The sequence below is a fragment of the Ipomoea triloba genome, chromosome 5, assembly GCF_003576645.1.
Source record: "Ipomoea triloba cultivar NCNSP0323 chromosome 5, ASM357664v1".
NCBI classification, from domain to species: domain Eukaryota; kingdom Viridiplantae; phylum Streptophyta; class Magnoliopsida; order Solanales; family Convolvulaceae; genus Ipomoea; species Ipomoea triloba.
Window position 1 is genome coordinate 23,211,890 of NC_044920.1, and position 11,553 is coordinate 23,223,442.

The 11,553-nt window shown below is 34.3% G+C and overlaps 1 pseudogene; it reads right to left on the reverse strand.

The window, feature by feature from the left end:
* Window positions 1-6,532: 6,532 nt before the first annotated feature.
* Window positions 6,533-11,553, reverse strand: part of LOC116020426 — a 6,836-nt pseudogene continuing 1,815 nt past the window's right edge.

Here is an 11,553-nt window from a genome sequence, read left to right on the forward strand (position 1 = left end):
TTGAGATGAGCGGTATATGTCGTTATGGATACAGCTGATTCCAATTTTTGTATTGACTATTGCATTTATTTTTACTGACATCAATATTATTGAAATATTTATTTGAGTGGGGCAGAAGTAGTGTTACATTCCAACTACTAAAAATTATTCTGTCCCATTTATTTTATCATCTCTTTAATTTCTATCATATCTATTCTCAGATATTTATTTGATTCAACAAAACAATCTGTTATAATGTAGTATTGTGTTCATGAAGTAAAAAGAGTCAACAGTTATCTCTAAGGTTCGAATCTATTTCTGTCTATGTGGGTGTGTAAACCAGGTGTCACTAAACCACAAGGCCAGGTCTTTTAACTAATTAAGTAGTGAAGATTGCATTTTGGATGTGTTGAAAGCTTAACTTTTTTTTTTTTTTTCTTTTGGTTGAAAACGATTGGTCCACTAGGGGGGCTCCACAAATTTTCATTAAAAGCCCAAAAAGGCGTAAAGGCCCAAGTATAAATGGCGGTCCAATAAAGTTATGGAGAAATATTTACGTCGACAATAAAGGGCAAATTATGCTATGGACCCGAGTCCACCTTGCAAGGTGGACCCAAATCCATTTTTATAATTTTATAATTTTATGTTTATAATTTTACAACTCTATGTTCACAATTTTAAAACTTTATATTCATAATTTTATATTTCAATATACAAAATTACATTACTCAATATTAACAATTTTGTTATATAGATTTAAAAATTGTGTTATACGGTTAAACATAGAGTTATGATAATGTTGAATATAGATTTATGAAATTGTGAATATAGAGTTATGTAACTGTGAATATAGCGTTATAAAATTGTTAACAAGAAGTTAAGAAATTGTAAACATGGAGTTATTAAATTGTGAACATGAAAGTATGAAATTATGAACATGCAGTTATGAAATTGTGAACATGGACTCGGGTCTACTTGGTGGTCCACCTTACAAGGTGGACCCGGGTCCATGGCATAACAACCGGCAATCAAGTATTGAAGGAAGGCTATTATTAAGCAATCTTGAAATTATATAAGAACAATCCGGTCAACATATATGAACTCTACTTTCCTCCATATTCTTTCCTTCCTTAAATCACCTCCACTACCTAAATATCTTTATATTTCCTAAATCACCTCTACATTCTAAAATACCCCACTCTACCATAAGAAAACCCAATTACTTTATGCAATACTACTATTTTTCCACTATAAAAAACCATTAACGACAAGGACATGGAATCATCTACTCGATCCTAGGGGCATGCGCAGCAACATTGCACACATCTCTCTCGATTAGGATTTACATCTCTCCATCGGATCAATCAATCTCTCTAGCAACACAATAAAACCTCTCTTCTTCCTAAAATTTCCTAAAATATTCCAAGCACAATAGCTCCATATACAAATTGTACATGTACTGAAATTACGCAAAAATAGTAGATTTTCCACTGCACAATCTTTAAAACTTCACAATTTAGCTAGTTAAGTAGTAAACATTGTATTTTGGATGTGTTGAAACCTTAGCTTACCTTTTTTTTTTTTGGTTGAAAATGGTTGGTTTACTAGTCGGGCTCCACAAGTTCTCATTAAAAGCCCAAAAGGTGTAAAACCCAAGTACGAATGGCGGCTTAGTAACAATTATGGAGGAAGCGCAATTATTCGTCAATCTTGCAATTATGGAAGAACAATCCGGTCCATATATATTAACTGTACTTTCCTACATATTCATTCATTCTCTAAATCTCCTCAACTTCCTAAACATCTTTATATTTCCTAAATCACCTCTACATTCCAAACTATTCCACACTGTCATAAGAAAACCCAATTACTATGTGCAATACTACTATTTTTCCACTATAAAAAGCCATTAATGACAAGGACATGGAATTATCTACTCGATCCTAGGGGCGCGGCAACAACATTGCATGCATCACTCTCAATTAAGATCTACATCTCTCCATCGGCTCAATCAATCTCTCTACCAACACAATAAAGCCTCGCTTCTTCCTAAAATTCCCTCAAATATTCCAAGCCTGATAGCTCCATATACAAATTGTACATGTACTGAAATTACAACAAATAGATGTCGTATATCACATATTAAAATATTTTTAAAAACGAGTATGACATACAATGTCAGTTATTTAAATAACTGACGTCGTATGTAATTCTCTTCTTCTTCTTCTTCTTTTTTTTGTTTTTTTGTTTTTTTTTTGTTTTTTTTTATCGTTGATATACAGCGTTGATTTTTTTTTTTAAACTGACTTTAAATGGTTTTCTTTTATTTCTTCTCCTACAACGTTGATTTTATAAATTTATTTGTCTTTTGACATCAATTTGACAAAAATCAATGTTATATTTTATTTCTGTAGTGAGTAATACTATATGAACCCCTAAATCCTACTCCCATTTTCTACTCCCTATGACATGTCATTTCTTAATTGCTTAATTTAGTAGGTAGTCATGATGTTTATCCATTCTTTTTTTCTTCTTCTTCTTTCAATTAATTTGAACACAAGTGAAAATAAAAGTTTGGGAGTGATTTTGAGAATAGATGAAGTATTTTTGTTCTGTATTAGTGTGCAAAACAGGATAAGTAACCAACAGGCAACAGCCCATGCACTAATAAGTGACCCCAGACAAATAAGGGACCCACCAAAACAGAGTCCGGAAGAGATCATCAAGAGCCAACTAACAACGAACACAAGTTGAGCCAACTATACTGCGCTAACATTCATTATATTTTTCAATCATAGTCAGAACCTCAGATCACACATAGAATTGGAGAAAACAATATAATAATGTTGCAGTACAAGGAAGGGAAGGGTAGTACAGTGAAGCTAAGGATGGGATGAGTTGAGAGAAGGAAGCTAAGGGTAGTACCTGATGCTACCAATCGCAGTAGAGGCGTATAGTATGGATTTAAGAGAAATTAACGAGGTGTTTGATCGACATGTTTAGCTAAGTATAAAAATCATTGTTATTGTTTGGTTGATAGGTTTTTAGAATACTATGTGTTTTGATTACGTATTAATTGCAAAACTTATCCCCTAAAAGAAAGGGTTTCATTTTCCTTTCTCCTCCTTTTCTACAACTATTAATAATCATTTTCATTCTACCTTAGGTTATCCTTATCCCTGCAAATCTCTCTCATTTTCTAAAATGGGTCTCACTTTCACATTATCAAATTTACAAATTATCCCCTTTTTGTTCTACATTCCATCCTGCAAATCTCTCACTTTCAAAAATGGGTTTCACTTTCCTATTATATTATAAACATAATAATAAAATAATATTAAAAGAAATAATCAAAATAAAAAAGTAAACAAAAGGTGCATCATTGCAGATTAACAAATTCTCTCTCCTATTGTTAATTTAGCAAATTCTCTCTCCCTTGTCAACGCAAATTATATGGTGGACCATGGTCCACACTGCACCGTGGTCATGGCTGATACTGCAGTTGTGTTGAATGGATACTGTAGTTGTGTTGAAAAGATACTACAGTTGTGTTGAAAGGAAACTACAGTTACGCGAAACAGAGGTCGTTCATCCGTTCAACACAACTGCAGTATCCATTCAACACAACTGCAGTATCCGTTCAACACAACTACTGTATCAATTCAACACAACTGCATTTACAGAAAGATGAAATGACCTCTGTTCCGCACAACTACAGTTTCTTTTCAACACAACTGCAGTATCCGTTCAACACAACTACAGTATCAGTTCAACACAACTGCAGTATCAGCCATGACTCATGGTCCACGGTATAACGATTTCCTTGTCAATACACAAACTTAAAATAAAAAAAAAATATTGCTCTCTCTTGTCATGTTACATTGTTAATGCTAAATTTGCAAGGATAATGACAACCTTACTATTAAACATGTAAAATACTTTTACCAAAATCCATTACCATTACCAAGTATTTGATATCCATTCCAATTTCGATTCCCACCTGCGAACCAAAGACTCCCTAAATTTGTAAGGTTGCAAGCGTAGCTTACAGCGGCAATAGATGAGTCCCTTAATTTCGTGATAAAAGGTATGGTATGAATTGAATAAGATGATTGATGCACGCATTTAATTTGGCTCAAAAAATTGGTTGCATTAATAACAAAGAGATTGAGGATCTCTTCGTCCTTGATGAGGAGAGATAGATCCTACAAGAGGACAAACAATTTTTATTTCTCTTCAAAGGGGAAAGATTAGCGGTGTTTTAATCTATGGAGCTCCTGGTGCGCCTGGAGTTTCTGTCAATGGCCGGCCAGAAGAGTAAATAATATTAATATTAAAAGTTAATAATAATAATAATATTAAAAAGACCTTGTGGTCTAGTAGCACTCGGTTGACTCTTTGTGAGAAAGTAGTTATGAATAGATACTACATTGTAACATAGTCAGTAGTACTCAAAAAAAAATAATATTAATAATGGTTGATTTTATGACTTGTATCATTAATGGTTGGCCAACACAACCCTAGCCAAGGGTATGATTGGTCTTCCCTTTCTTAGTTTGAATTGGTTTAACTACAGACAATTTAGGTTAGTTTATGTTTCTGTGGTCCGACAAATTATATTATGGGCCATGGTCCACATTACAATATAGATCATAAACAAATATTCAATTTAGTATATTTAATGTTTATTTTTAATGTACTAAAATTTTATATTTTTGGCAATATATTTAAAAATGAACATGCAAACATGAATATTTAATGTACTAAAAATGAGCCTCAATATACTAAAAATGAGTCTTAATTATATATGTCAATGTTTTATCTTGTAAGGTGGATCATCGTTCATAGTATAATGATTGTTGGCTAAGTATACTATGGACTAGAATCCACAATACTAACTTGCATGGTTGTTGTTGTTATTATTATTATTATTATTATTATTATTATTAAAACCTAACAAAGTTCTGTTCGGTTTAGTTTTTAATAAACCATTCGGTTCGATTCGGTTTTTAATCGAACCGTTCGGTTTACAAGAATCTTGAACTGCCCGGTTTTGTATTACTAATTCGGTTAAGCTCGGATCGGTTCGATTTGGTTTAGATCGGATAAACCGAACCAAATTGCCTACCCCTAAGTGAATGTACATATGTTAATTGTAGATACATACTTTGAATATCATTTTGGACTAGGGTCTATAATACTATATAAACTATGACCCATAGTATAATTTATCAATTCACATTCTCAAAATTTGAATAGTAACTACTAACTACAAATTTATCTTTTCAATCAAAAATTAGGTTTACAATATCTCGTTAGAGCATCCGGCCTTTATCTGCTAGCATCGGCGCAACTTCAATTCCATTCGTTTTTTCACGTGGTTATATTGGGCATGTTTGGTTGTTAACGGATCCGTTAACTTTTAGCAGATTTGACCATTTTTAGTAGTTTGACCAAGTCAAACCGATACAAATGATGTTTGGTTATCAGCGGTTTGGAACAGCGGTTTGCTCCAAACCGCTGAAAATGAAAACGCTGCAATATGCAGCGTTTTCAGGCCTTTTACCTTTTCCCAAAATGCTCTTGTATATATATAAAAAAAAAATTGAACTGTGCGCCAGTTAGCCAAGCCATAATAATGTTATGTTTAATTTGGGAAGAGTGGCAAAACTAAAGGGGAGCCGAACTGGCTCCCCTTATGTTCTATTTTTTTTTAAAAGTTTTTTATTTCTTTTATTATTATTATTATTATTAATCCTAAAAAAATCGTTATAATTATTATTATTATGAAATATATGTATACCCTTTTTGGTCATTTTACATGTTAACCGCTAATCTAAACCGCTAATTTTACCAAACATCTTTTTATAAACCGCTAATACAATCGGCTGGTCAAACCCGCTAATACAATCCGCTATTTGATAACCGCTAACATCATCCGCTGCCGCTAACCGCTAACCGCTGATAACCAAACAAGCCCAACCACTGTCCAATAATTGCACAATATAATGTGCATTTTTTAATATACTGAATTTATACTATTTTTCTATTGAAGATTAATTATTATTTGATAACATATAAGATAATGTAAATTCAATATTTAAATAATATATGTTAAAAAATAAATATTTAATGTATTAAAATATAAGTATAAAGGTCAAATAAATCATTCAACTACACCAAACTACAATTAGGTAACTGAATTTAACAAAATTACAATTAGATTCTTGAACAACACAAATTCGTGCATTTAACCTAAAATGACTGGCTGCTAGAATTGCACGAATTTGTGTTGCTAAGAACCCAATTATAAATTTTTTTAAGTCAGGTGAATAGCCTATTTAATCATTATTCCTAAAATATATTTTATATCAATGCATGAACTGTGAAACATGGTCTACCTTAGCAGGTAAGCGATGGTAAACTGTATAATGATTAGATTGCCAATTTGTTTCTGTTATTGCTTAGTGCTAAAATAAAGTTTATTATTTACTGATATTTCTTGCTTTTAAATCCTCTCATCTAAGCAAGCTAATAAGCTCCAAAACACTTTAAAAAAAACAGGAATTTATTCATGACATGCAAATATAGATATTCCAATACATAATTATTTAAAGACCAGCATTCAGCTGCAATATAATTATATTAAACTTGTGTGCGTGCAAAGTTTCAAATCTCTGATCTCCTCTTTTCAATCGTATTCAGAAGCTCACACATGGAATTGTATGATGAGCCTCCGATGCTTATAGCCTTCTCTGCACTCATCCTTAGCTTCACTACCCTTTCCCTCATCTCCTTTCCTTCATTGGACTGCAACATTGTTTTCACCAATGTCTTCACCTCTTCCCTTCCCACTATTCCCTTTGTTGGCAACTTCTTAGGCCGAATTGCAACCCCTAGCTCCTCTGTGAGCAAGCTGGCATTTTGCCTTTGCTCTGCGTACAAGGGCCACGCGATCATTGGCACCCCCGAGTTCCACCCGCAATGACTCAGGAACCTTCCCCTTGATGGATGTTTCAAAATCAGTGCCTGTTCGGTCCACGTGGGCACCACCAACCCTTGCTTTTCGGTTCGAGTCTTAAACCCCTCCGGCAAGTAATTTGGCGTGCCGTCGGTTCCTTGTCCAGTAGTGAAATATGCGTCGTTTGGGCCCCGCTTTGATGGCGGTCGGACCACCCAAATGAATCTTTGCTCGCTCAGTTCCAACCCCCAAGCTAACTCGGTTATCTGCTCGGCCGACAACGTTCCACCGCTTCCAAACGACACGTACAAGACAGACTCCCGAGGTTGCTTGTCTAACCATTGCATTATCATCCCATCATCATCATCTCCTTTCTCAATGGTTCTTAACAGCGGACCGATGGCATAAACCGGTGATCTTCCCACAAGTTTGCTTAGGGTTTCATTCTCTCTAAGCGCTTTGAGTGAGACCGGGTCAACATCTTCTCAAATATTCATCAAAATCCCATCTGACATTCCGAACCCCCCACCTATCCGTAGGAACTCACGGTACTGCTCATCATTCCGGTCCAACATGGGGTCAAACACGTCCTCCGGTCGGACCGGTTTACAACCCGGGATTTCCAACCCCTTTTCTTGTTCAACATACTGACCCACGATTTCCTTGTCCAGGACCGGACAGTAAACCGTCAAGGCCGTGGACCATGCACTGGTCGGAACATAAATAAACTTGGGCACGTTAAGCTCAACGGCCATTGGCAGAGCTTCCGTGCAGAAAAAGTCGCCGATGAGCGCGTCAAGGCGGCGGCATTGATTCGTCGCCCATAACGCGGAGCGCACACCCGGCAAAGCTGCGCGTACAAGCAGGCAAAGCTGGGTGAGCGGCTTGGTGTTACATTCCAACCACTTTTTATCATCACTTTAATTTCTGTCATATCTACTCTCATATATTTATTTGATTCAACAAAACTCTTTGAAAAACTTATTTTTCACTACACAATCTTTAAATCTTCACTATTTAGCAAGTTAAGTAGTGAACATTGCATTTTGGATCTGTTAAAAGCTTAACTTACTTTTTTTTTTTTTTTTTTTTGGTTGAAAACCGTTGGTCTACTAGTTGGGCTCCACAAGTTCTCATTAAAAGCCCAAAAGGCGTAAAGGCCCAAGTATAAATGGCAGCTCAGTAAAGTTATGGAGAAATATTTATGTCGGCAATCAAGTATTGAAGGAAGGCAATTATTCGGCAATTTTCCAATTATAGAAGAACAATCCAGTCAACATATATTAACTCTACTTTCCTACATATTCATTCTTTCCCTAAATCACCGGCCTCCACTACCTAAATATCTTTATATTTCCTAAATCACATATACATTTCAAAATATTCCACTCTACCATAAGAAAACTCTATTACTATATGCAATACTACTATTTTTCCAAAAGTCATTGATGACAAGGACATGGAATCATTTACTCGATCATAGGGGCACGCGCAACAACATTGCACGCATCTCCCTCCATTAGGATCTACATCAATTATTCAGCATTCTGGCAATTATGGAAGAACAATCCGGTCAACATATATTAACTCTACTTTCCTACATATTCATTCCTTCCCTAAATCACCAGCCTCCACTACCTAAATATCTTTATATTTCCTAAATCACCTATACATTTCAAAATATTCCACTCTACCATAAGAAAACTCAATTACTATATGCAATACTACTATTTTTCCACTATAAAAAGTCATTGATGACAAAAACATGGAATCATTTACTTGATCCTAGGGGCATGCGCAACAACATTGCACGCATCTCTCTCCATTAGGATCTACCTACATCTCTCCATCGGCTCAATCAATCTCTCTACCAACACAATAAAGCCTCTCTTCTTACTAAAATTCTCAAAAATATTCCAAGCCCAATAGCTTCATATACAAATTGTACATGTATTGAAATTACTGTGAATATAGTAGATTTTGACTTGACATCATAAAAAATAGTACATTCCAACTACTAAAAATTATTGTGTCCCATTTATTTTATCATCTCTTTAATTTCTGTCATATCTATTCTCAGATACTACGTATTTATTTGATTCAACAAAACTCATTAAAAAAATTATTTTCCACTACACAATCTTTAAATCTTCACTATTTAGCTAGTTAAGTAGTGAAGATTGCATTTTGGATGTGTTGAAAGCTTAACTCTTTTTTTTTTTTTGGTTGAAAACGGTTGGTCTACTAATGGGGCTCCACAAGTTCTAAATGGCGTAAAGGCCCAAGTCTAAATGGCGGCCCAGTAAAGTTATGGAGAAATATTTATGTCGGCAATCAAGCGGCAAATTATGCTATAGACCCGGGTCCACCTTACAAGGTGGACCCAAATCCATGTTCACAATTTTAGAACTCTATGTTCATAATTTTAAAACTCTATGTTCACAATTTTAAAACTTTATATTCACAATTTTATATTTCAATATTCAAAATTACATTACTCAATATTCACAATTTTGTTATATAAATTTAAAAATTGTGTTATACTGTTAAACATAGACTTATGATAATGTTGAACATAAAGTTATGAAATTGTGAACATAGAGTTATGCAACTGTGAACATGAAGTTATGAAATTGTGAACAAGGAGTTAATAAATTATGTACATGGAGTTATTAAATTGTGAACATGGAGTAAGAAATTGTGAATATGGAGTTATGAAATTATGAACATGCAGTTATGAAATTGTGAACATTGACTCCTGTCCACCTTGTAAGGTGGACCCAGGTCCATAGCATAACAACCGGCAATCAAGTATTTAAGGAAGGCTATTATTTGGCAATCTTGCAATTATAGAAGAACAATCCGGTCAACATATATGAACTTTACTTTTCTACATATTCTTTCTTTCCCTAAATCACCTCCACTACCTAAATATCTTTATATTTCCTAAATCACGTATACATTTCAAAATATTCCACAATACCATAAGAAAACCGAATTACTTTATGCAATACGTACTACTATTTTTTCACAATAAAAAGCCATTAATGACAAGGACATGGAATCATCTACTCGATCCTAGGGGCATGCGCAACAACATTGCACGCATCTCTCTCGATTAGGATCTACATCTCTCCATCGGCTCAATCAATCTCTCTACAAACACAATAAAGCCTCTCTTCTTCCTAAAATTTCCAAAAATATTCCAAGCCCAATAGCTCCATATACAAATTGTACGTGTACTGAAGTTACTGTGAAGATAGTAGATTTTGACTTGACATCGTAAACATTATTATGTCCCATTTATTTTATCATCACTTTAATTTCGGTCATATCTATTCTTAGATATTTATTTGATTAAACAAAACTGGAATAAGGTCCAAATTGGCCATTGAACAAAACGTGAAAATGTAATTTGGTCATTGAACGAAAAAAAAAGTGCAATTAAGCCACTCAACACTCTAAATGTTTGCAATTTCACCTAATAGCATGTTAATACCCCATCTAGCAGGTTGCATGTTGACATGGAAAATGACTTGACATTTTTTTTAAATTTTCTTTTCATTTGTTTTTTTTTTAAATCCTTGTATAAAATCTGCTGCAGTACGCACCTGGTCATTTCCTTTCTTTCTTCCACCATGTACTAGGAAAATTATGCAAGCTCAGCTTTAATCATTCTTTTTAAAAAAAAAAAAAACTTCAATAAGAAATCTCCAAATCAACTGTGAAATTCTCAAATCACGCATAAAATCCCTATTTGGTTTGTTGTTGCTTCGGGGTTTCTTCAGATTGAAGTTTATCAATTCGTAGCTTCATCAATTTGCAGTTTTAATTTCTTATAACCCGTTTGGTTCGCTGAAAAATATTTGAAGGGTGTATATGTTTATACAAAAGAACTAGGTACTACAGTAAATTTTATGCTAGAAAAGGGTTTTCAAAAATAAAAATAAAAAATAAAAATGAATTTTTTTAAAAAAGTGCCAATTCATCGTGCACGTCGACATGCAACCTGTTCGATGCGATGTTAACCTGCTATCAAGTGAAATTACATACATTTGGAATGTTGAATGACCTAATTGAAATTTTTTTTTCCTTCAATGGCCAAATTGCACTTTCACGTTTCGTTCAATGGCCAATTTGAACCTTATTCCTAAATTACCTCCACTACCTAAATATCTTTATATTTCCTAAATCACCTCTACATTCCAAAATATTCCACACTACTATAAGAAAACCCAATTACTATATATATGCAATACTACTATTTTTCCACTATAAAAAACCATTAATGACAAGGACATGGAACTCGATCCTAGGGACACGCGCAACAACATTGCACGCATCTCTCTTAACTAGGATCTACATCTCTCCATCGGCTCAATCAATCGCTCTACTAGGGCTGTCAAAGTGGGCCGAAACCCGCGGACTGGACTGCACCCGCCCGACGGTGGAGCGGGTTAGGGCTACAAAAAAGATGGTTCGCAATGGAGCGGGCCTAACGAGCTTAGCCTGCTAAGACCCGCGGACCGTTTTTTTTTTTTTTTAAATATATATATATATATATATATATATATATATATATATATATATATATATATATATATATATATATA